The 26182-nt window shown below is 41.1% G+C and overlaps 1 protein-coding gene across 2 annotated transcripts in view; it reads left to right on the top strand.

Moving 5' to 3' along the window:
* Positions 1-2764: 2764 nt before the first annotated feature.
* The window catches only part of PAIP2B (poly(A) binding protein interacting protein 2B), a 46084-nt gene continuing 22666 nt past the window's right edge, over positions 2765-26182 (top strand). The window contains exon 1 of one of the 2 annotated variants that reach the window (XM_086323836.1): positions 2765-3424. The gene's annotated coding sequence lies outside the window, so the exon portion shown is untranslated. The remainder of the gene's footprint in view (positions 3425-26182) is intronic. The other variant, XM_086323835.1, reaches the window with a different exon arrangement.

The following is a 26182-nucleotide window of genomic DNA, read 5'->3' as shown; positions in this document are numbered from 1 at the left end:
GGCGTGTGGCATGAGTCCTCTTGAAGGAGGTCACCATTAGCCCCACCATAGAGCTTCCAGTCATCTGAGTTAAATTCACCCATTCCAGTCATTTTAGTTCACTGGTTCCTAAAATGTTGATGTTTACTCTTGCCATCTCCTGTTTGACCACTTCTAATTTACCTTGATTCATGGACCTAACATTCCGGGTTTCTATGCAGTATTGTTCTTTACAGCATCAGCCTTTACTTCCATCATCAGTCATGTCCACAACTAGATATTGTTTTTCCTTTGGCTCCATCTCTTCATTCTTCTGGAGTTATTTCTCCACTCTTCTCCAGTAGCATATTGGGCACCTACCGACCTGGGGAGTTCATCTTTCAGTGTCATATCTTTTTGCCTTTTCATACTGTTCATGGGGTTCTCAAGGCAAGAATACTGAAGTGGTTTGCCATTCCATTCTCCAGTGGACCACATTTTGTCAGAACTCTCCACCATGACCCGTCCGTCTTTGTTACTTTGCCAACAAAGGTCCATCTAGTCAAAGCTGTTTTTTACAGTAGTCATGTATGATGTGAGAGTTGGACTATAAAGAAAGATGAGCACTGAAGAATTGATGCTTTTGAACTGTGGTGTTGGAGAGGACTCTTGAGAGTCCCTTGGACTTCAAGGAGATCAAAACAGTCAATCCTAAAGGAAATCAGTCCTGAATATTCACTGGAAGGACTGATGCTGAAGCTGAAACTGCAATACTTTGGCCACCTGATGCAAAGAGCTGACTCCTTAGAAAAGACCCTGATGCTGGGAAAGAGTGAAAGCAGGAGGAGAAGGCAATAACAGAGGATGAGATGGTTGAATGGCATCACCAACTCTATGAACATGAATTTGAGCAAGCTTCAGGAGTTGGTGATGGACAGGGAAGCCTAGCATGCTACAGTCCATGGGGTCACAGAGAGTTGGACACAACTGAGCAACTGAACTGAACTGAACTGAGAGCTGCTGGTAGGTGATCTACAAACTGGAGAACAATTATAGCAAAGAAGTTCTCGCACTGTTGTGAAAGTTCTAGGCCCCAAAACAGCCTTCCCAATATGGGAATCTTTGGCAAAGGGCCTGGGAATCCTCAGGGAATCTGACTTTGAAGGTCAGTGAGATTTGATTACAGAACTTCCACAGGACTGGGAAACAGAGACTCTTGGAGGGCACAAACAAAACCTTGTGCTCAACAGGACCCAGGAGAAAGGAGCAGTGACCCCACAAGAGACTGAGCCAGACTTGCCTGTGAGTGTTTGGGAGTCTCCAGCAGAGGCATGGGTCAACTATGACTACCACAGGGTCAGGGGCTCTGGCAGCAGCAGTACTGGGAGGCTCAGGGTGCTGGCCTAAGTCCTCCTGAAGGAGGTGGCCATTATCCCTACCATAGAGCCTATAGTCTACCATAGAGACTGCAAATTCTAGGACTGGGCTGCCTCAGGCCAAACTACAGGGAGTGAGCACAGCCCCACCCATCAGCAGATTAAAGTAGGTCATTGTTCATTATCTGTTTTACATATAATATTGTGTACATATTAATCCCCAACTCCTAATTTATCCCTCCATCCACCTTTCCCCTTTGGTAACCATTAGTTTTTTTATTTAGTATGTGAGTCTGTTTCTGTGTTGTAATTAAGTTTATTTTTTATCCTTTTTTTAGATTCCACATATATGTGATATCATATGATATGTCTTTCTCTGACTTATTTCAGTATAATCTCTAGGTCCATCCATGTTGATGCAAATAGCATTATTTACACTCCTTTTAATGGCTGAATAATATTCCATTGTATACATGTACCATATTTTCTTTATCCTTTCATCTGTTGATGGATATTTTGGTTGCTTCCATGTCCTGGCTATAGCAAATAGTGCTGCAGTGAACATTCAGACGCATATATCTTTTTGAATTACTGTTTTCTCCAGATATATACACCAGAGTGGGATTGCTGGTTCACCTGGCAGCTCTAGTTTTAGTTTTTTAAGGAACTTCCATATTGTTCTTTAGAGTGGGTGTACCAATCTACATTCCCACCAACAGTGTAGGAGGGTTCCTTTTTCTTCACACCTTCTCCAGCAATTTGTTTGTAAACTTTTTGGTGATGGCCATTCTGACTGAGCTGTTTTATTATTTATTGTTACTTGTTTATTGTCAGTTTCCTCAGCTACAGAATAAGCACCCCGGATGCAGCTTCACTGTCTTGTCCATATCATACACTCAGAGCTTGGATTGGAGCTTGGATCATTATCAATCACTTACTTAGCCTCTACTTTATGTTATGTATACAGCTAACATGAGAGGTAGGGAGGAACAAAGATGTATAAAAACTTCCATAAAGAAATCCCACTCCCTGAAAGGATAAACTTCTAAGTCTTGGCAAGTAAAGACTGGACATCGTAAATCCAAGGGGATAGTAAGGTTTTATTTATTTTTTAAATATTCAGGAAGCTAGATTTGTCTCTGGACATATGGAAGAGTCCCTCTGCTTCCCTCCAGCCCTTCCAAAAAGCCCAAGTTCCCAAACTTTTTTCAACGGAGGGCTACATCAGGGTCCAGCCAGCCTTGCTCAAAGAACCTCTCGGTAATTGACAGCTGGGGAAATCCCAGGGAAGCCCGCCTCCAGGCCCCGTTCCCCACTCCCCACCCCCACCTCCCCGCGCTAGGCTGAGTGGCACAACCCGGTAGAAGTGGCTGCTGTTTTAGCCAATGGAAGGAAACGGGAGCAGGAGCCTGTGTAAACAAACCCAGAGATGCTGGGCCTTGGGCTCCTCCCCCACGTGGGGCCGGACGGATCCTTGGCCCAATGCCTTATCCGGGAAAAGCATAGCGTCCATTCAACCTATCAGAGCTGGTGCCTCTCGCAAGGAGACGCTCCACCGGGAGGGAAAGAACGAAGGGAGCGAAAAGACAGACATTAACACCAATCAGAAGCTGAAATTTCTGAGGGAGTGGGCGGGCACTGCTTCACATTTAGGCCAATAACCAGCACACGTGCCCTTCTAGGTGACTGAGCGGCATCCTCTTTTGCCCAATAGACAAATGGGGCGGTGCCCAGCAACCAATGGCTTGGGTTCGGGGGCGGGGTGAGAAGCCAGTGTGCAGTAAGAGGTAACCTGACTAGGGGTAGAGGCGCTCCCCCGGTTCTGTGGCTCACGCTTTGGTACTAGGGACCGAGACTGTTCTGGCGACGGCGACCTCTGCGGCGACGGCTGAGATTCTCGAAAGAGTAGAGGAGGACGGTCCGGAGGAGGGGCTTCTAGTTAACGCAGGTGGGCTCGCGCCCCGGGTTGCCGGAGAGAGAACCCACGGGAAGCGCCACTCTCCCGGCTCTGGGGGCCCCTACGCCTCCCTTTGCGCTGCCATCGGGGCTGTGAGGGACGGTGCCCGCCTGCCCGAGCTCCTGTGGGGACGGTAAGCCGACAGGTCCCACATCGCGGCTCTCGACGAGAAGGGGGACCGCGGGGGTCAGCCCCTGCCCCTCGGGGGCGCTGGGCGGTCTGTGGTCCCTTTCTCCCCGCACCCGCGCGCTATTCTAACCCCGCCCTCAACTCCCCTGACCCCTGCCCCACCCCCCAGTCCCCTTCTAATAGTCGAACTGAAGTCTCTGGCTTGCGTGTCCCTTCAGTGCCCGAGTGCGTGCCACACTGCTAGGCAAACTGACCAGTGCTGCCTCCTGCCGTCCTTCTCGCGGAGATGGGAAGGTGGAGGAGCTGCGCATCTCGCCCCTCCCCCATTCGCGGGACCCCCCCCCCCCCCCCCCGGCAACCACCACCCCCCGACCCCTCGCCTTATTTGCATTTCTTAAACACTCTCCGCTTCCCGCGTTATTCTAGCCTTCATTGTTGATACCTCTAGTGAGTTAGGGACCTTGGCCACTTCTCTTCATCCTTCCCTTCAGCGAGTCTGCCCTTTGATCCCTCCCACCCCCTAAATTTCGTCCTCATCTCTCATAGAAACTAACATTTGCCCCTACCAAGCAGCTGGAAGGTGAACCCAAGAGACGCGGAATATACAGTACGGGGAGCTTTTGAAGGTTGGGGACTTTAATCAGTTTTGTTAATGGTAGCCGCTTTTTGCCTTCCTGAAAATGGCACTTGATCATTATATCCTTTTTGGAATCTGTCCCATTATAGTTGTTTGGTGATCATTTTTGAAAACGCAAATGAGAAGGGTTTACTGGCAGCAAGAAAGTTTTAAATGTATTATTATTTTTTTATTTAAATAGAATTGGGTTATACTTGAAACAGCTTAACTGGAGTGTCGGAGAATTTGCAGTATAAGTAATGGCTTGACCACCCTACTTTGTCGTAAAATATAGGACATATTTTAGCTGTATGGCACTGTGATTTGGATAATATAGCATTAATCTCTTTAAAAACAGCATTTTGTAAGGTATCACTTTCATAACGTATCAGTTTGGGTTTCATTAGTGGTGGTTCTAGCCATATGTTTCTAGATAAAGTACAAACTATGTTGTGCCTAAATAAAATATGCCAAGAATTTTTATGGGGAAAAAGTAACCTATCATATTCAGTTTTGACTGAGACTTCAGGGTTTTGAAAATATTAATTTGAATGTTGGACAGTGAGGATTTTGTTTGAGGGGATGGATGAAATTGAAGTATGCGGATGAGCCGGATGGGTCTTTTATCCTGTGTGCGTGGGGGAAGGGAGGAAGAAAGAAAATACAGGTGTCCAAAGCCTTGTAGATTCAAACCATGCTTCATTGCATGACTTTACACAAATTGAAGTTATTTTTCCTAGCTCTTAGTGGGGAAATGTAAGCAGTGAGTTCAACATGGTGCCTGCTGTGTTTTAGCCAGAATTTTACAAGCCTTTGTGAGAAATTCGTGTTGTTTTCCTTATTTGTGACATATGTCACAAATACCTTGTATTTTACTATGGTAAAACTGTATCTTATATATAGAGAAGTAAGTCTAATAGAATTAAAAGGAGTCTTTAATCTGAAGAGGCAGCATTGTCTAATGCTCAAACCATATGTTTGAGCCCTGTTAATATGGAAAATCACACTGAAAAGAGGAAAATCTTAAAACTGCTGTAATAAATGCCTAGATGTCTAGAACAACAGCAACAAAATTATGACAGAATTATTAGCAATCATCAAATAAAAGTCCTAGACAAATTACAAATCTATGAATTGGTTATTACACTATTGTGAGTTGGTATAAGGCTGCAGTTGAAAACCAAACTTTTTGTACCGTCTTTTCAGATGTATTTGTGCTTAGTAGTTACTCCTTTGCAAATTTAGAGCCATAACTATGATTTTTTCAGAGACCCTTGCCTTTAAGGAGCTCATAGTTTGGTGGAAGAGAGACCTGGAAACCAAGAATTAAATGCAGAGGGAGAGGTTCCATAGTGGAAGATGTGTACAGGGCATAGAGAAGCACTGTGGTACGGTGTTCTGGCCTCATGTCCCACTGCTATGGACTTTCTGAAGTGCCTTTTCCCAAACTACCTGCTTATTTCACATACCTGGGCTTTTCTCTGTAGGTACTGTTCTCTCTTAAAAGACTTTTCCGTACCTTCTGTGCCTGGTGAGGTCCTACTTGAAAATCTTACTGAAGCCTCACACTGCCTCCTCTCCATTCAAATAATTGTTATCTGTATTTTTTGTTATCTCATTATAAATAATTACAGTTGATTCTCACTATTCATGAGAATATATAAAATCACACAGAGCACTAAATTAGTGAATACTGAACGATTGCTCCTAGGAAGTATGTTCATATCTCACATAGATTTTAATCTTTTCCTAAATACAACTCATTCTGGTAGATTCTATTTCTTTATTTTACAGAAGAGAAAATGAGGTACAGAAGTGTTAAGTGACTTGCCTGAGGCCAACCCCTAACAGGTGCCAGAGTTCAGAAACCCTGCCCACCCCCCTACCACTGCACTGCACTGCCCCCTACTGACCTGCGTCCTGTATCATCCCCACAAAAGCTGAAACTAAAAAGCAGAGCACTGCCTAGTTTGACCTTATCTGGGAACGTGCTCAGGAGTGACTCAAAATTTTTGCCACTCTGTGCATGTCCATGAATGACTGCCAAAGCACCATCAGTGTTGATTTAGGGGTTACAAGTAAATTTTAGCCAAGTAGGCAGATTCGAAAATAGAGAAGGCAATGGCACCCCACTCCAGTACTCTTGCCTGGAAAATCCCATGGGCGGAGGAGCCTGGTGGGCTGGAGTCCGTGGGGTTGCGAAGAGTCGGACACGACTGAGTGACTTCACTTTCACTTTTCACTTTCATGCATTGGAGAAGGAAATGGCAACCCACTCCAGTGTTCTTGCCTGGAGAATCCCTGGGACGGGGAATCCTGGTGGGCTGCCATCTATGGGGTTGCACAGAGTCGGACACGACTGAAGTGACTTAGCAGCAGCAAATTCGCAAATACAGGATCTACAAATAATGAGGATCCAGTGTACTTGCAAATGAGCCCTGGAATCTATTTCAGAGTAACCCTCCCTGCAACTCACTGTAGAATGTGCCTTTAACTGCTTTGAGAATTCATTCTCTTATTCATTTATTCAACAAATATTTATTAAGCACTTACTGTAAGCCAAGCACTGTTTTAGACTGTGGTGTGGTGCTGCCCTTGTAGATGCTCTATTTGAATAACAAAGACAGACAGCTAACAGTCTGGAGCTCAGGAGAGAGGTCTAGTTTGGAATTAGAGATTAATTTGACCAAGATAAAGCCCTGTGGGGCCCCTCCCATTTCACATCCTCTTAACATACTGATTTCCACTACATTTCTGTTCTACCCCATGCATATACTCTTCCTTTTGAGCCTCTCTACTTGTCATTAGTTGATTTTGAGGCTGTTTACTCATATAGCTGGTAGGATATTATAGAAGGATCAGATTGATCTGGTCTTTAATTTCTGCATTTGCCACCTACCACCTGAGTGACTTTGGTCAAGCTGTTGAACTTTTAAAGCCTGTTTCCTGATTTCAGAAGTGGTGATCTGATGTGCTAGGCCCTTGTTGGTAGAGAGGAAGAGACACACACATATTACTTTTGATGCTGAGGGTTTAAAGTAAACTAGAATGGAATATCATCTTAACCACCATATTGTCTGTTGGCGCTAGTGCTCTCAGAACCTTAGGATAGGTTTAGGATTTAAGCTCTGAAGACCTACTTTCCTTTGTTTTGTTCACTCAACATTTGTGTTTCCTAAGAGAGAGTATCTGATTGATTGTTTTGTCACCTTCCAAAATGGAGGACTCCTATCCAGCAAAATTTTGAACCAAGCCATGTCCTAAGTGATCTTCCTCACGTTCAGCCTGTAGATTGTCCTTAGAGTTCTGAGTTTGGTCCAAGAGTTTATAGCCAAAGAAGTGGATTGGTTTCATGTATTATCTATGACACAGACTGAAGCATATACAGAAAGAACCCCTTGGTGACAATTTCTTCAGAAAACAACTGAGTATAGAATGGTCCTTAGAGCTTCATGGACTTCTGTCCTATTCAAATACTTGTCTATTCAAATACTGTCCTATTCAAATCCCATGATCATAGACAGTGTTTAATAAAGCACCTAACAAAGTAATTGTTACATGTCAAATATTGCATAGATCTTCCTTTTGATGTTGCATTTGACATTATTATAGTGTGGTTATTTGCTTATATGGCTGGCTTCTTATATGACTATTCTCCATGAGGGAGGGTTAACATCTTCATCCTCTATCTTTGGCACTTAGTTCTGTGCCTGAGGCATGGTAATAAATGCACAAATGTCTGACTTAAGGAATTCCTTAACTCTTCCTGAAAGGATGGAAGGATAGGAAAGCTTCCCAGAGAAAATATTGTTTAAGCTGGTTCTTAAAGAATGAGTAGGAAGGTTTTCTAGATGAATAAAACCTTGAGACAGCATTCCAAATAGGGACTAGCAGTTGCAAAGACACAGAGATATAAAAAGATAATGAAGTTTATTATATACTCCTAGCAGATTAAAACAACAAACAAAAATCAAAATCATTGGGCTTGGTCGGAAGGCATGTCACAACTGAATTAACTTATGATCATAGCTGCTCAGTAACAGATGCAAATTTTAGGGAGAAAGTATAATATCCTCAGGTTGTTGGCAGAGTATCAACAGTTTAGAAATACAAATATTGACTTTGGGGAACTTTTACACTGTAGTGAATTCATCATGAAGGTCATTATGTGTATGCACTGTTCAAGGTACTGAAAATGTAATCAAACTTACTCTCAAGAGGCTAAAAAGCTAGCAAGGAGACAGATAAATGATTTATTGTGTAAGTGAGGTAATAGAGATGGGAATAAAGTGCTATCTGAACCAGGAGAAAGGAGTATTTCATAATATGAAACGCTGGAGGAAGATTTCTCAAGTGAGGTGGCTTTTGAGCTGTGCCTTGGTGGAGTGCACTAGACCAAAAATAGGGACTTTGTGAAGACAATTAGTGGTAGGAAAGATTTAAGAATTATCCCTTTTTGCTATATCTGTTTTGGGCATTCAGTTAATAGTTACATTTGTTCAGGCAGTGTCTGTGAGCATAAGAAGTGAATAATTATGCCATAGTAGAATTTTGTGTCAAAATAAACTGGGTTAAAGTTTTCTGAAATGCAGGGCATCTCTAAAGTCTTTATTATATTAACATCCTTAATGGCTCTCCAAAGTATTGTATTCAACCCACCCCCCACAGCATACCTAAACATCTTTTGGAACAGAATTATATGAGACAGAATTTGAGGAATGATGAATTAAAATGTATTTTTAACAAACCAAGATTTATCGGTAGTCTCCATGTCCACTGTAAAATAATGTATAATTCTATAATCTCATAGATAAGAAGGAGAGGAAGGAGAGATATTTGGAGAGAAAGAATACATTCTAGCCAAGTTATTATCATCTTGGTCAATATGTCCCAAATTTAATAAATAATTATTATATGATCATCTCCTCCCTTGAAAAGTATGGCTTGTTCATATTTTGAAGTTTTATAAGGTGATCAGACACACCCTGGGAAGATACAGAACCAGAGCAGGAGTCAGTGGTGGAGGCAGAGGCAGAGGCCGCCTTAGAGTGGTACTCTTCCACCTTGAGAGAATGCTGCTTTTATTTTGCATTCATTTTAGGCCATATTAGACATACATTTTGCCAGTAGGGCATTTTAAGAGCATACTGAAAATCCACACCGTTTTCTGAGTCTGGAATTTCAGGAGTTGATTGCCAGTGTTTTCTTTTCAATAAGATTTGATTATATGAGAATTAATTAATGACCTTGCTGCATAATTTTAATTCATTTGTCAAATTCTGATTATGATTTAACTCCCAAGGTATTGTTAAAACTAAGAAAGCAATGATCATGCTTTTGATATGAATTTGAAGTCAGATCTATGTTTGAGATTTGTCTCTGCCAACTTTCTATCTGAATGACCTTGGGAAACAGCTGCCTCACCATCTGTAGCCTCTTTTTACACTTTTTTTCCTTTCCCATTTTGACAAAGTGAAAATACATAGGGGTAATATAATAATTAAATGATGCATATAAACACTTTATGAACTCTGAAGTGGTATACAAATAAAAGACAGACTGAATAAATGCATCCAGTTTAATTTTCATTAACATTTTTAGTCTTTAATTTTATATTATAAAAATAGTACTTATTCGCTACAGTAAAATTGAAAAGTATTGAGAGGCAAAAGCAGGGAAAAGCTACAAAGCACTTCATGAATCTACCATATTGAGACAATGGTTAACATTTTGATGGTTGTATACTTTCTATGCATATTTGTTTGTGCATATGCATTATTTAATAGTAACAGGTTTATCTTGGGTGTTTTGTTGCGGTCACTTTATTTTTCTAGGTCCCCTAAGAGTACATTTGCTTGGTTCAAGGAATTGTTAAGTCTTTTGCTACATATTGCTATGTATAATGAGAACAGGAGCTGACTTCTCAGCCTGGTGAAATGTGCCACCTTGCAGTAATCTAATATCCTGCACCACTTCAGAAGCATCATGAAAGACACATTCAGAAATGAACTTAATGTATTTACATAGTTATGCTTGGTATTGTTTGTAGTAGCATGAAAAGGATAACTCCAGTGTATCAACAGGAGCTAGTTAAGTAAACCTTGATACATCCAAAACCATGGAATATTGTATAGCTGTAAAAAGAATGAGGAAGAGAAAAACAAGGGTAGAATAAGAATATACATTGCTTATAATTTGCAAAAAGAAATTCTGAAATGATATATAAGAAACCAATGAAAGAAACAGAAGTAGGGATCAGATTTCACTATATATGCCTTTATATATGCATGCATGCTGAGCTGCTTCAGTTCTGTCTCTTTGCGACCCTGTGGACTATAGCCCACCAGGCTCCTCTGTCAGTGGGATTCTCCAGGCAAGACTACTGCAGTGGGTTGCCATGCCCTCCTCCAGGGCACCTTCCCGACCTAGAGATCAAACCCATGTCTCTTATGTCTCCTTCATTGGCAGGCAGGTTCTTTATCACTACCACCTGGGAAGCCCATATATGTATATTATAACATTTTTCTGAATCATATATTTGTATTACCTTTTCCAAAAAATGAGTGAAGAAATGAATGAATGAATGAAATGGAGTGAGGAGAAAAAGGGATCTGAGCTGCTGCCCATCTCTTTAGTATCAGGTGAATACATAGTATTAGTATAGTGGGAAAGATTAGAAGAGAGGCCCCAGGAAGGATTTGGCAGCTTTATTTTTCTTGTTTACTCAGTTTTGTATATTTAAAAAAATATTGAAACTGCCAAATGGCAGTCCCCATTGCTTCAATTGCTTTTTTTTCATATTCACTTGTATTTTTACATATGCATATGTATTATTTTTAATTGTGTTTACATTTCTAACATTTTTAAACTTACCTAATTGTTTTTTTTTTTCTGTGTCACTATAGGAGGACCTTTAAAAAAAACGAAGATAGGGCAGTTTTGTATAGTGCACATTCCCAAAGTGGTCTGAGCTACCTCAAGAGGCAGGAAATTTAAGCCCTCTAGTTTATATGGCACATACATACATTAGAAAAAATAAGAAAAAGAAAATAACATTTGCCCCTGATTATAAAACCACACTTTTAAGTAATAATTCAGAATGCAAAATAAAAGGAAAAAATCTTTAATTTTGCCACCAAAAACATTCTATTTTTTGCTTTTTAGATCTTTTTATGCATATAAACCTTTCCAAAAGTAGAATTATAATATCTGTTTTTCTTCAGTTGTTGAAATGCTTAGGTAGAGGTTTGTGTTTTTTTCAATTTTTTTAATTTTAGACCACCCTTGCATTTCTGGGCTGAACCCTATTTGATCATAACTTTCTTGTCTTGCTTTATTTTTAAATAATTTGCTTAATTTTATTTGATCCTGTTTTATTTGAAATTATATGTTTGTAGCATGGAAAATATTTTAAAAATATTGTCTCTGAAAGTATATTTAAGACATTCTTAACTTATAGAACACAAAGAGCATTAAATTTTCCAAATAACATGAATAAGGCTGAGTTCATCAAAAGGTATGTGAATATTGCTAGGGCTCCAACCTCATAACACATTTAAATTAATTTTCAGTGAAGTCTGCTAGTTTGAAAATTAACAAGTTTTTCACATACTGACTCACTATTCCCTGGTTGTTCAATCTAGAGCCCATGATATTTGTTAGTTAAAATATTTCTGGCATGCTTATGGAATTAGTTTTTTTTTTTTTAATGGAGTACAATTGCTTTAGAATGTTGTTTAGTTTCTCCTGTACAACAAAGGGAATCAGCTATACATACACATATATCCCCTCTTATTTGGGTTTCCTTCCCATTTAGGTCACCACAAAGCATTGAGTAGAGTTCCCTGGACCATACAGTAGGTTCTCATTAGTTATCTATTTCATACATGTGTACGCATGCTAAGTTGCTTCAGCCGAGTCCGACTCTGCGACCCTATGGACTGTAGCCCACCAGGCTCCTCTGTCCCTGGGATCCTCCAGGCTTGCAGTGGGCTGCCATGCCCTCCTCCAGGGGATCTTCCCAATTCAGGGATCAAACCTGCATCTCTTGAGTCTCCTGCATTGGCAGGCGAGTTCTGTACCAATAGCGCCACCTGGGAAGTGCACTTTATATATAGTAGTGTATATATGTCAGTCCCAATCTATCACTTTATCCCGCTCTCCTTCCGTCCTTGGTATCCATAAGTGAAAGTTGCTCAGTCATGTCCGACTCTTTGCGACCCCATGGACTATACAGTCCGTGGAATTCTCCAGGCCAGAATACTGGAGTGGATTGCCTGGTGGGCTGCCGTCTATGGGGTCGCACAGAGTCGGACGCGACTGAACTGACTTAGCAGCAGCAACAGCAGGCTGGGGCCTGGTAATTTGCATTTCTAACAAGTTCCCAGGTGATACTGATGCTGGTGGGCCAGGGACTAAATTTTGAGAACCATTGCTGTATCAGTTCAGTTGCTCAGTCGTGTCTGACTCTTTGCAACCCCATGAATCGCAGCACGCCAGGCCTCCCTGTCCATCACCAGCTCCCGGAGTTCACTCAGACTCACATCCATCGAGTCAGTGATGCCATCCAGCCATCTCATCCTCTGTCGTCCCCTTCTCCTCCTGCCTCCAATCCCTCCCAACATCAGAGTCTTTTCCAATGAGTCAACTCCTTGCATGAGGTGGCCAAAGTACTGGAGTTTCAGCTTTAGCATCATTCCTTCCAAAGAAATCCCAGGGCTGATCTCCTTCAGAATAGACTGGTTGGATCTCCTTGCAGTCCAAGGGACTCTCAAGAGTCTTCTCCAACACCACAGTTCAAAAGCATCAATTCTTCAGCACTCAGCCTTCTTCACAGTCCAACTCTCACATCCATACATGACCACTGGAAAAACCATAGCCTTGACTAGACAGACCTTTGTTGGCAAAGTAATGTCTCTGCTTTTCAATATGCTATCTAGGTTGGTCATAACTTTCCTTCCAAGGAGTAAGCATCTTTTAATTTCATGGCTGCAGTCACCATCTGCAGTGATTTTGGAGCCCAGAAAAATGAAGTCCACTGTTTCCACTGTTTCCCCATCTATTTCCCATGAAGTGATGGGACCGGATGCCATGATCTTCATTTTCTGAATGTTGAGCTTTAAGCCAACTTTTTCACTCTCCACTTTCACTTTCATCAAGAGGCTTTTTAGTTCCTCTTCACTTTTTGCCATAAGGGTGGTGTCATCTGCATATCTGAGGTTATTGATATTTCTCCCTGCAATCTTGATTCCAGCTTGTGTTTCTTCCAGTCCAGCATTTCTCATGATGTACTCTGCATATAAGTTAAATAAGCAGGGTGAAAATGTACAGCCTTGACATACTCCTTTTCCTATTTGGAACCAGTCTGTTGCTCCATGTCCAGTTCTAACTGTTGCTTCCTGACCTGCATACAGATTTCTCAAGAGGCAGGTCAGGTGGTCTGGTATTCCCATCTCTTTCAGAATTTCCCACAGTTCATTGTGATCCACACAGTCAAAGGCTTTGGCATAGTCAATAAAGCAGAAATAGATGTTTTTCTGGAACTCTCTTGCTTTTTCCATGATCTAGCAGATGTTGGCAATTTGATCTCTGGTTCCTCTGCCTTTTCTAAAACCAGCTTGAACATCAGCAAGTTCACGGTTCACGTATTGCTGAAGCCTGGCTTGGAGAATTTTGAGCATTACTTTACTAGCATGTGAGATGAGTGCAGTTGTGCAGTAGTTTGAGCATTCTTTGGCATTGCCTTTCTTTGGGATTGGAATGAAAACTGACCTTTTCCAGTCCTGTGGCCACTGCTGAGTTTTCCAAATTTGCTGGTACATTGCTGTATACTAATTGTAAATTCTAGAAATCTGGTTCTAGAAGAAAGCTGAATTTAGTCTGGGAGTGTAACAAGTGAGGAGGTTAGGGAGCAGATCATGAAAGACTCAACTGCTTCTGCTAAGCACAGTGTCTGAGTTCAGGAAATGAGCAGTATATAGGGATATGACACAATTCATGTTTCATGATTGGAAATCCTAGCCAAATATCAAGTGAGAAATTTTATTTCATTTGCAAAGCTTAGAGACCAGGGGATTCTGGTCAAATAGGATTAAGTGATTAATCCATAAGAATGGGGGTTATTTTTATGTCTCTTCTATATTCCCCACTTAACATTTAGCCTTGCTTTAGAAGGGCTGATGTTTGTTTTAACTGGGAAAGTGCTTTGAGTGCTTATTAAAATGAAAGTTTTGTGTGTTTTTAAAGATATCAGCTATATTTATTCTTAAAATTTTTTAAACAGTCATTTAAGAGAATAAGAAAAACTATTTTTGAAAAAGAAAACTCACTGGAATTATTTTATATGTTGGAGAATATCATCTGCTTCATAAATCATCAAGCATTTTATGGATTTTTTTTTAAAGTGGTTCGGCATTACATTGTTTGAGGTAATACTAGTAATTTTCATAATCTTTCTGAAGATAAAAAATGAAGGCCAAAATCATAGACCTGGCATAGAAGCTGGGTGCAGGAGACAGCTATGAAGGAATAGATAGATATATGCACACATCTACACACACACACACACATACATATATAAAATATATATATATATATTTTAAATTACGGTTATTATTTTAGCTAAAGAGAAAGATACTTGTTCTGAATTTAGGCATCAACTCTGGAAGCCACACCTTTTCCTCAAGGAGTTTTGCTTCAACAGGTTTTTCTCACTTGTCTGCTACCTCGTTTCTGTTGTTCCACTGCTGACACCCTTAGCTGTCAAGTTGACCAGCTGGTCCCTCATTGACTGCTGGAGGAACAACTGGTATTACAGACAGTGGGTGGGACAGACTCCCTACTTGGAAACGTTCTTGTTTTCCTCCCACCCCCACAGAGGAGAATTAGGAGGAGGAAAAGGAGAGTAGAACTAGATCCTACAGGTCAGGCCAATGCTTCTGAAGCTTGCTGCGCATCAGAAACAACCCACTGGCTCTCTAATGTGCAGTATATTTGTGGGCCCCACCCAGAGACCTTCTGAATCTCGAGCTGATAGAATGCAGCCTGGGGGCTGCATTTTTAACAAGTTCCTGAAGAAATCTTGTGTAGCCAGATGGACTCTATGCCTCAGGCTACACCAGTGCTGGTCCTGGGTGAATTTTCACCAGCAGTGCTAAAGTAAAGGGCTTCCCAGCTTGCGCTAGTGGTAAAGAACCCACCTCCCAATGCAGGAGACAGAAATGAGGGTCCTATCCCTGAGTCGGGAAGATCCCCTGAAGGAGGGCATGGCAACCCGCTAGAGTATTCTTGCCTGGAAAATCCCACAGACAGAGGAGCCTGGCGGGCTACAGTCCATGGGGTCGCAAAGAGATAGACATGACTGATGCAACTTAGCAGTCGGGCAGGTGGTAAAATAAAGTTAGGACTATATAGTGTTTTTTATAAAATTACATTTATTCAATACAAAGAATTAGGAGTTTTTGCCTTAAATTAAGGCCTTTTTATATTTTGTGGTGTTTAAAATATCCTTTTATAAAATTATGTTGATAAGGATGTTTTCTGGGCTTCCCTCATAGCTCAGTTGGTAAAGAATCCACCTGCAATGCAGGAGACCCTGGGTCGGGAAGATCTGCTGGAGAAGGGATAGGCTACCCACTCCAGTATTCTGGCCTGGAGAATTCCATGGACTATACAGTCCATGCGGAGAAGGCGATGGCACCCCACTCCAGTACTCTTGCCTGGAAAATCCCATGGACGGAGGAGCCTGGTAGGCTGCAGTCCATGGGGTTGCGAAGAGTCAGACACTACTGAGCAACTTCACGTTCACTTTTCACTTTCATGCATTGGAGAAGGAAATGGCAACCCACTCCAGTGTTCTTGCCTGGAGAATCCCAGGGATGGGGAAGCCTGGTGGGCTGCCATCTATGGGGTCGCACAGAGTCGGACACGACTGAAGCAGCTTAGAAGCAGTAACAGCAGTAGCAGCAGCAGCAGCATATAGTCCGTGGGGTCGCAAAGAGTCAGACACAACTGAGAGACTTTCACTTTCACTTTTCAAGGATGTTTTCTATCACCCTTATTTAGATAAAACAAATTATAATCTTATGTTGTCCTCGAAATACTTGTAAAAATTGATTGGTCTGTGAAATCCTAAAGATTGAGTATCTCTTATCTACTCATTCTTTTTAAGTCGCTTTTTAAATACTTTGAAATACAGGTTCATAGAGAGTCCTAAATTTTTGGCTAGATAAATTTTGGAATTCAGAATTTTTCAGATTTTAGAGATGCTTTCTCTGTATGTTATATAATGCCTCAGGGGTTTGTCATAGAACCCGTAGTCACGTGCATTAATATTTCTGAGGAAAGCAAGAGTATTCACTCTCAGTAAGATAAGTAAAGCCTATATATAGCTTCACATCAGTTCAGGCCAAGTTCTACTGTCAACTGAGTTTTGACATGAAAGCATATGGACATTTTTTAGCTTTTAGAGCTTTCTGGATTTTGGAGTTGTGCATAGGAATAGGATGGACGTGTTTGGCGTCTGCTTTCTCAACCTCAAAGTGCCGGCAAGCTTCAAATTAAATGGAGCTGAGTGTGTCTATGGTAGGGAATAATTTATTCTGATTTAACACACTAGTGTGTGATGTGACCTCATTTGTATTTTCCTTCCAAAGACTAGTCACTTTGTTGAGGGGCATTTTTCTTCAGCTGGTTCCCCCAACTCCCATTTGCAATCTTTGAGAAAAATCAGTTTTACATCCGAGCCATCTGGAACTAAAGTGAGAAGTGTAAGAGTGTAGAGTAGTGGCTAAGAGTGTGGGCTTTGGGCACAGAAAGACTTAAGTTTAAGCCCCAATTCTGGCACTCACTAGATTGCGCCTTACTTTAAAACAATCTCTGAATGTTGGAGATTTCCTCTGAAAAACTAGACCATCTACCTCAACAGGATTGCTGTGGAGATTGAGAGAGAATGTTAGTGAAGTACTTAGAAGAGCTTTTGTTTTATTCTCATCTTTTCCTGCTGGTATTTGGGTAGATTATGTGCTTCCCTCTGTGTAACTGGATGTTCGTGTGGTACCCTCTCCTTCCCTTAGAGGTTCTGAGTTGCTACACTTTCCCAATTCATGACCCGCTTCTGTTCCATTCTTGTGTCTTAGACATCAAATCCTGCCTCATCAGTGATTTCCACACCAAAAAATCCACAAACTCCTAAGCTTTATATGGAGCTAGTAGTTTCACCAAAAATGGAGTGTCTTAGGGTAGAGTCCACATTATGCAGAATGAGGCCTTTCACTGTCTGAAATGTACCACTCATTTTTTTCATCTTTACCTTACTCCAGCACTGTGTTCCCACTAACCAGGGAAATCTTTTGCTTTCTCCCATGAAGCAATTCTCTTACTCTGGTCTCTCAAGGCTCACCTTCTACAGCAAATTAATTTTAAAGGAGTTTCTCCCACCCAAAATGGTACCTTTCCTAAAAAGATTTCTAGTGAATACAGTTTTCTTAACCTGATTACACGTGCATTTCAACTGCTTAGCTCCTTTTTCCCTTCTATGATGTGGAAAACGATTCTTTTTTTCTAGAAATATATCAAATAAAATGAGTATGTGGTCCTTTTTGGTGATATTTGTTGAGATTCATGTTGTGGATTTCTTCCAGTTTAGATAATCCTCTCTAGTAAGAATCTTCAGCTAGTGAAGAGAATGTTATAGCCACCTGGTATTATTAAATGCTAAAATAGTAAACAAGAATATGTAAAATATTTTCAAAGAATAGAATTAGGAGATTTTTTTTCCCCCTCAAGAGTAAGTTAACCTGTAAAAACAGATTCCTGAGTGATACTGTCGCTCACTGGCTGTAGGGAATAATTGTTAATACTCAGTGAAGAATGCTTAGCCCATGTCCAGGCCCCTGAAAGCATGGGCTTCCCTTCCTAAGACGTGGAATTTAGAATATAGCATTCTAGAAATGGTACTTTGTCAACAGATTGTTTATTAAAGACTTGATGGGCACATAAGACATGCTAGAAAATGTAAAGGGGCTTCCTTGGTGGCTCAAGAGGGTAAAGAATCTGCCTGCCATGCAGGAGACGTAGGTTCGATCCCTGGGTCGGGAAGATCCCAGGGAGACCAGCATAGCAACCCACTCCAGTATTCTTGCCTGGAGAATCCCATGGACAGAGGGGCCTGGCAGGCTACAGTCCATGGGGTCGCAAAGAGTCAGACACAACTGAGTGACTAACACACATACAGAAAGTGTAAAAGACTTGATTATTGCCCTCAGGAAACTTCTGAGATTATAAATAGACCATTCCCAAAATAAATAACGAATAATTATCACTGGCTACTACTACTAAGTCACTTCAGTCGCGTCCGACTCTGTGCGACCCCATAGACGGCAGCCCACCAGGCTCCCCCGTCCCTGGGATTCTCCAGGCAAGAGCACTGGAGTGGGTTGCCATTTCCTTCTCCAATGCCTGAAAGTGAAAAGTGAAAGTGAAGTCGCTCAGTTGTGTCCAACTCTTAGCGACCCCATGGACTGCAGCCTACCAGGCTCCTCCATCCATGAGATTTTCCAGGCAAGAGTACTGGAGTGGGGTGCCATTGCCTTCTCCGAATTATCACTGGAGTATATGTATAATCAGTTGTAAAATAGGGATGGAGGTGGGGGAGACCTTAGGCAGAGATTGTATTTAGGCTTCTATAGTGGCATTTCTCGGAGAAGGCAATTGGCACCCCACTCCAGTATTCTTGCCTGGAAAATCCCATGGACAGAGGAGCCTGGTAGGCTGCAGCCCATGGGGTTGCAAAGAGTTAGACACGACTGAGCGACTTCACTTTCACTTTTCACTTTCATGCATTGGAGAAGGAAATGGCAACCCACTCCAGTGTTCTAGCCTGGAGAATGCCAGGGACAGGGGAGCCTGGTGGGCTGCCGTCTATGGGGTCGCACAGAGTCAGACACTACTGAAGTGACCTAGCAGCAGCAGCAGCAGCAGCGTTTCTAATACTATTATACATTTATACATTTTAAAAGCAAGTTATACTGCCATCGTATCAGTCTAAGACATTTAGAAGCCTTGGTTATTCAGAAAAGTTACATATTTCATATGCAATAATTTGCCTATAGGAATATTTTGGTTAATGTTATCTGTTAAAGATTTCAGTTTGTAATATCTTCCCTGTTAGTAGCACTTAATACCTTGTATTTAGTAGCATTTAATACTGTATTTGGAGATGTCAAAGTCCCCAACTACTGCTTGATGTTATTCTGGGAGGACAGACAATTAATGGACTTTTCCTGGGGATCCAGAACATGCTATTGACTGTAATCAAGTGTTGATTCTGCCTTTGGAAGTGGGTTTAAATGCTGTATAGAGAATACTTGATATCTGTTCTGTATATTTCCAGTAGAATAATTTTAATATCACAGAACATCCTAGGCATTGTTTATAAAGGTTTGTGAGTCGTTGCTGCTGCTGCTGCTAAGTCGCTTCAGTCGTGTCCGACTCTGTGTGACCCCATAGACGGCAGCGCACCAGGCTCCCCCATCCCTGGGATTCTCCAGGCAAGAACACTGGAGTGGGTTTTGTGAGTTGTTAGTTAGATTTAAAGTGTAATAATCAGATAAGTACATAAGGCAATTAATTAATTAGTGAAATACTTGGTAGTTAAGACTTCTCAGATCAAAGAATTTATTATACTTGGCCATTAATTTGTTTTTTAGCTTCGCCTTGCAGCGTGCAGGATCATAGTCCCCAAACAGGGATTAAACCTCTGTCCTCCACAGTGAAAGTGTGGAGTCGTACCACTGGAAACCAGGAATTTTTTTTTAATTAAAAAAAATTTTTTTGCAAAGAGCATTCACAAAGTTGATGTTTTGTAAAACACCAATTTGAGAACTGCTGATGTGTAAGAATTAGGGAAATTGAGATTTGTTCTATTTCACATAGTGTTTGCCACTGTCTTAGAGGAATTGTTCTTAGTCTTTAGTCTTTCTGTATGTCAGAATCACCTATAGCAGTTAATAGGCAAAAATACAATGTTGGGGGACTTCCCTGGTGGGCCAGTGGTTAAGAAGCTACCTTTCAATGCAGGGGACGCAGGTGTGATCCCTGGCAAGAGAGCTAAGATCCCACTTGCCACAGCTAAGATTCAGTGCAGCCAAAAATAAAGAAATGAATATTTACCAAGAAAAAATACATATATGTATATATACAAATGTCAGGCCTTGGCTCAGGCCCAGCAAACTATAGCAAGCATATTAACATTCTCTTGGGAAGTTCTTTCCTTGCATCCAATGAAAGATAACTGATGGAGCATTTGTGTATTGAAGTCAATATAGGAAAGCCTACCAGTGTGATTACTTACTTGTTTTCTGTTAAAGGCCATGCAGCTTCTTTGAGAACAAATGAAACGGAAATAGAGGGGACAAGGTCATTCTAATTCAAGATTGACCTAAAACTTGTTTTAAAATCTCTGTACACATACCTTACGTGTCCTCCCTACCCTCCCCACCTCAAAAAAGTTGAACCACTCATTTGTCTCCTTTACACCTCGATCTTCCACCAGATGATGGAGAAAAGTTGATGGGTTTATATACTTAGTAAAACTTTGTAAACAAGGAGCCAGATAAATTAGTGCAAAATATAACATCCTACCTTGTGAAAGGGAAATCAAAGTAGAGTCTGTTTTGCTAAGAGAGCTCTTTAAAATGGAGCTGGGAGTCCATTAGTTTGTTTTGTTGTTATTGTTGTTGTTCTTGAGAGGCCATTAGTGAAGTGACATCTCAGCCTGAATGGAATCGGACTTTTTGACCTGATGAAGTCATCCAGAACACCTGCTAGAAACTCAGAATACTTATGGAACCCCTACCCTAAAATAACAGTAACAGTCTATCTGCTTACCGGACCTCTACCCTATAACAACGTAGCCTTAAGGACAAATATTTTCCTATTTGTGTCAGAGTCAAGCACAATTCTCACCAGTGATTTTTATTCTTCAGTTTATTAATGTGGTGTGCCACATTGAGTGATTTGCAAATATTGAACAACCCTGTATCCTTGGGGTAAGTTCCACTTGATCTTGGTGTGTGTGTGTGCATGCTTAGTCACTTAATTGTGTCTGACTCTTTGCAACCCTTTGGACAGTAGCCTACCAGGCTCCTCTGTCCATGGGGTTTTTCAGGCAAGAATACTGGAGTGGCTGCCATTTTCTTCTCCAGGGGATATTCCACACCCAGGGATTGAACCCACATCTCCTGTGTTTCCTGCATTGCAGGCAGATTCTTATCCCACTGAGTCATCAGGGAAGCATCCCTTTAAACTGTTGTTGGATTCCATTTGCTAATGTTTCATTGAGGATTTTTGCCTCTATGTTTATCATGATACTGGCATATAATTTTATTATTTTGTTGTATCTTTGTCGAGTTTAGGTATCAGGGTGATGCTGATTGATAGAATGAGTTTGGAAGCATTTCTTATTCTGCAAATTTTTGGAATGGTTTGAGAAAGAATGGTGTTAACTCTTCTGCAGGTGTTTGGTAGAATTCACCTGTGAAGCCATCTGGTTCTACACACTGTTTCTTGGGCATTGTTGTTACCGATTTAATTTCAGTACTGCTTATTAATCTGTTCATATTTTTCATTTCTTCCTTGTTCAATCTTGGGGTATTGTATATCTCTAGGAATTTGTCCTTTTCTTTTAGTTGGACCATTTTATTTGCATATAGTTGCTTATATTAATCTCTAATGAGCCTTTATATTTCCATGTTGTTGGTAATAACTTCTTTTCATTTCTGATTTCATTTATTTGGGCCCTCTCTCTTTTTTTCTTAATGTGTCTGGCTAATGGTATCAATTTTATTTGTCTTTTCAAAAAACCAGTTCTTAGTTTCATTCACGTTTTCTCTTCTTTCAGTGTCTATTTCATTTATTTCTACTCTAATGTTTATGTCTTTCCTTCTACTAACTTTGGGCTTTGTTCTTTTTCTAGTTTGTTTAGTGTGAGTTTGCTGCTGCTGCTGCTGCTAAGTCACTTCAGTCATGTCCAACTCTGTGCGACCCCATAGATGGCAGCCCACCAGGCTTCCCGTCCCTGGGATTCTCTAGGCAAGAATACTGGAGTGGGTTGCCATTTCCTTCTCCAGTGCATGAAAGTGAAAAGTGAAAGTGAAGTCACTCAGTCGTGTTTAGGTTGTTTATTTTAGATTTTTCTTATTTTCTGAAATTGGTTTACATCACCATAAACTTACCTGCTCAGACCCATAGATTTTGGATCATTGTGTTTTTGTTTTTATTTGTCTCCAGGTATTTTTTAAATTTCTTCTCTGATTTCTTAAGTGATCCATTGGTTGTTTAATAGCATATTGTTTATCCTCTACAAGTTTCGGACTCTTTTGTTGACTATGATGGCTACTCCGTTTCTTCTAAGGAATTCCTGCCCACAGTAGTAGATATAATGGTCATCTGAGTTAAATCCACCTGTTTCACTCCATCTTAGTTCACTGATTCCTAGAATGTCGATGTTCACTCTTATCATCTCCTGTTTGACCACTTCCAATTTGCCTTGATTCATGGACCTAACATTCCAGGTTCCTATGCAATATTGCTCTTTACAGCATTGAACCTTGCTTCTATCACCAGTCCCATCCACAACTGGGTGTTGTTTTTGGTTTGGCTCCATCCCTTCATTCTTTCTGGAGTTATTTCTCCACTGATCTCCAGTAGCATATTGGGCACCTACTGACCTGGGGAGTTCATCTTTCAGTATCCTATCTTTTTGCCTTTCGTACTGTTCATGGGGTTCTCAAGGCAAGAATACTGAAGTGGTTTGCCATTCCCTTCTCCAGTGGACCACATTCTGTCAGACCTCTCCATGTGATCAGATTGGCTAGTTTTCTGTGATTATGGTTTCCGTCTGTCTGCCCTCTGATGCCCTCTCTCAGTGCCTACCATCTTATTTAGGTTTCTCTTACCTTGGATGTGGGGTATCTCTTCATGGCTGCTCCAGCAAAGCACGATCTCTGTTTGTTTCCAAGGCAAACCATTCAATATCACAGCAATCCAAGTCTATGCCCCAACCAGTAACGCTGAAGAAGCTGAAGTTGAACAGTTCTATAAAGACCTACAAACCTTCTAGAACTAACACCCCAAAATGATGTCCTTTCCATTATAGGGGACTGGAATGCAAAAGTAGGAAGTCAAGAAACACCTGGAGTAACAGGCAAATTTGGCCTTGAAGTACAGAATGAAGCAGGGCAAAGGCTAACAGAGCTCTGCCGAGAGAACGCACTGGTCATAGCAAACACCCTCTTCCAACAACACAAGAGAAGACTCTACACACGGACATCACCAGATGGTCAACACCGAAATCATATTGATTATATTCTTTGCAGCCAAAAATGGAGAAGCTCTATACAGTCAGCAAAAACAAGACCAGGAGCTGACTGTGGCTCAGATCATGACGGCCTTATTGCCAAATTCAGACTGAAATTGAAGAAAGTGGAGGAAACCACTAGACCATTCAGGTATGACCTAAATCAAATCCCTTATGACTATACAGTGGAAGTGAGAAATAGATTTAAGGGACTAGATCTGATAGACAGAGTGCCTCATGAACTATGGACAGAGGTTTGTGACATTGTACAGGAAACAGGAATCAAGACCATTCCCAAGAAAAAGAAATGCAAAAAAGCAAAATGGCTGTCGGACGAGGGCTTACAAATAGCTGTGAAAAGAAGGGAAGCAAAAAGCAAAGGAGAAAATGAAAGATATACCCATCTGAATGTAGAGTTCCAAAGAATAGCAAGGAGAGATAAGAAAGCCTTCCTCAGTGATCAGGGCAAAGAAATAGAGGAAAACAACAGAATGGGAAAGACTTAGAGATCTCTTCAAGAAAACTAGAGATACCAAGGGAGCATTTCATGCAAAGATGGGCTCAATAATGGACAGAAATGGTATAGACCTAACAGAAGCAGAAGATATCAAGAAGAGATGGCAAGAATACACAGAAGAACTGTACAAAAAAGATCTTCACAACCCAGATAATCATGATGGTGTGATCACTCACCTAGAGCCAGACATCCTGGAATATGAAGTCAAGTGGGCCTTAGAAAGCATCACTATGAACAGAGCTAGTGGAGGTGATGGAATTCTAGTTGAGCTATTTCAAATCCTGAAAGACGATGCTGTGAAAGTGCTGCACTCAATATGCCAGCAAATATGGAAGACTCGGCAGTGGCCACAGGACTGGAAAAGGTCAGTTTTCATTCCAATCCCAAAGAAAGGCAATGTCAAAGAATGCTCAAACTACTGCAAAATTGCACTCATCTCACATGCTAGTAAAGTAATGCTCAAAATTCTCCAAGCCCTTCAGCAGTACGTGAACTGTGAACTTCCAGATGTTCAAGCTGGTTTAAGAAAAGGCAGAGGAACCAGAGATCAAATTGCCAACATCCGCTGGCTCATCGAAAAAGCAAGAGAGTTCCAGAAAAACATCTATTTCTGCTTTATTGACTATGCCAAAGCCTTTGACTGTGTGGATCACAATGAACTGTGGAAAATTCTGAAAGAGATGGGAATACCAGACCACCGGACCTGCCTCTTGAGGAATCTGTATGCAGGTCAGGAAGCAACAGTTAGAACTGGACATGGAACAACAGACTGGTTCCAAATAGGAAAAGGAGTACGTCAAGGCTGTATATTGTCACCCTGCTTATTTAACTTATATGCAGAGTACATCATGAGAAATGCTGGACTGGAAGAAACACAAGCTGGAATCAAGATTTCCAGAGAAATATCAATAACCTCAGATATGCAGATGACACCACTCTTATGGCAGAAAGTGAAAAAGAACTAAAGAACCCCTTGATGGAAGTGAAAGAGGAGAGTGAAAAAGTTGGCTTAAGGCTCAACATTCAGAAAACTAAGATCATGGCAACCAGTCCCATCACTTCATGGCAAATAGATGGGGAAACAGTAGAAACAGTGGATTTTATTTTTCTGGGCTCCAAAATCACTGCAGATGGTGATTGCAGCCATGAAATTAAAAGACACTTACTGCTTGGAAGGAAAGTTATGACCAACCTAGATAGCATATTAAAAAGCAGAGACATCACTTTGTCAACAAAGGTCCATCTAGTCAAGGCTATGGTTTTTCCAGTGGTCATGTATAGATGTGAGAGTCGGACTATAAAGAAAGCTGAGCGCAGAAGAATTGATGCTTTTGAACTGTGGTGTTGGAGAAGACTCTTGAGAGTCCCTTGGACTGCAAGGAGGTCCAACCAGTCCATCCTAAAGGAGATCAGTCCTGGGTGTTCATTGGAAGGACTGATATTGAAGCTGAAACTCCAATACTTTGGCCACCTGATGTGAAAAGCTGACTCATCTGAAAAGACCCTGATGCTGGGAAAGATTGAGGGCAGGAGGAGAAGGGGACGACAGAGGATGAGATGGTTGGATGGCATCACCGACTCAATGGACATGGGTTTGGGTGGACTCTGGGAGTTGGTGATGGACAGGGAGGCCTGGTGTGCTGCGGTTCATGGGGTTGCAAAGAGTTAGACACGACTGAGCGACTGAACTGAACTGCACTGCACTACATGTTTATATTTTTGCAGTGTTTTTCTTATAGTTAATATTCTGGTCACATAGCATTCTGGTTGAAAACATACTTGATAGGATTTCAATATTCTTAATTTTACTAAGGCTTAGCTGTAATCTATCCTGGAGATATCCTGCTCCCTGTGTATTTGAAAAGAATGTATTCTACTGCTCTTGGATGGAGTGTTCTATATATATCTGTTAAGTCCATCTGATCTAATGTGTCATTTAAGGCTAGTGTTTCCTTATTGATTTACTCTCTGGGTGATCTGTTCATTGATGTAAATGAGGTGATTAAGTCTTCTACAATGATTTCATTACTGTTGATTTCTCCCTTTATGTCTTTATTTATGTTGTGTTAGTATTTGCTTTGTATATGTATGTCCTCCTATGTTGGGTGCATATGCATTTACAGTTGTTACGGTTTCCTTTTGGATTAATCCCTTAATCATTATGTAATATCCTTCTTTGTCTCTTGTAACAGTCTTTGTTTCAAATCCTATTTTTTCAGTACAGATATTGCTATCCTGGCTTTCTTTTGATTTCCATTTGCATGGAGTATCT

This window comes from Bos grunniens, chromosome 11 (genome assembly GCF_055505025.1).
Source record: "Bos grunniens cultivar Pamir isolate PY7600 chromosome 11, Bosgru_T2T1.0, whole genome shotgun sequence".
NCBI lineage: Eukaryota > Metazoa > Chordata > Mammalia > Artiodactyla > Bovidae > Bos > Bos grunniens.
The sequence above is the reverse complement of the archived record's forward strand: the minus strand, read 5'-3'. Positions and strand labels throughout refer to the sequence as shown.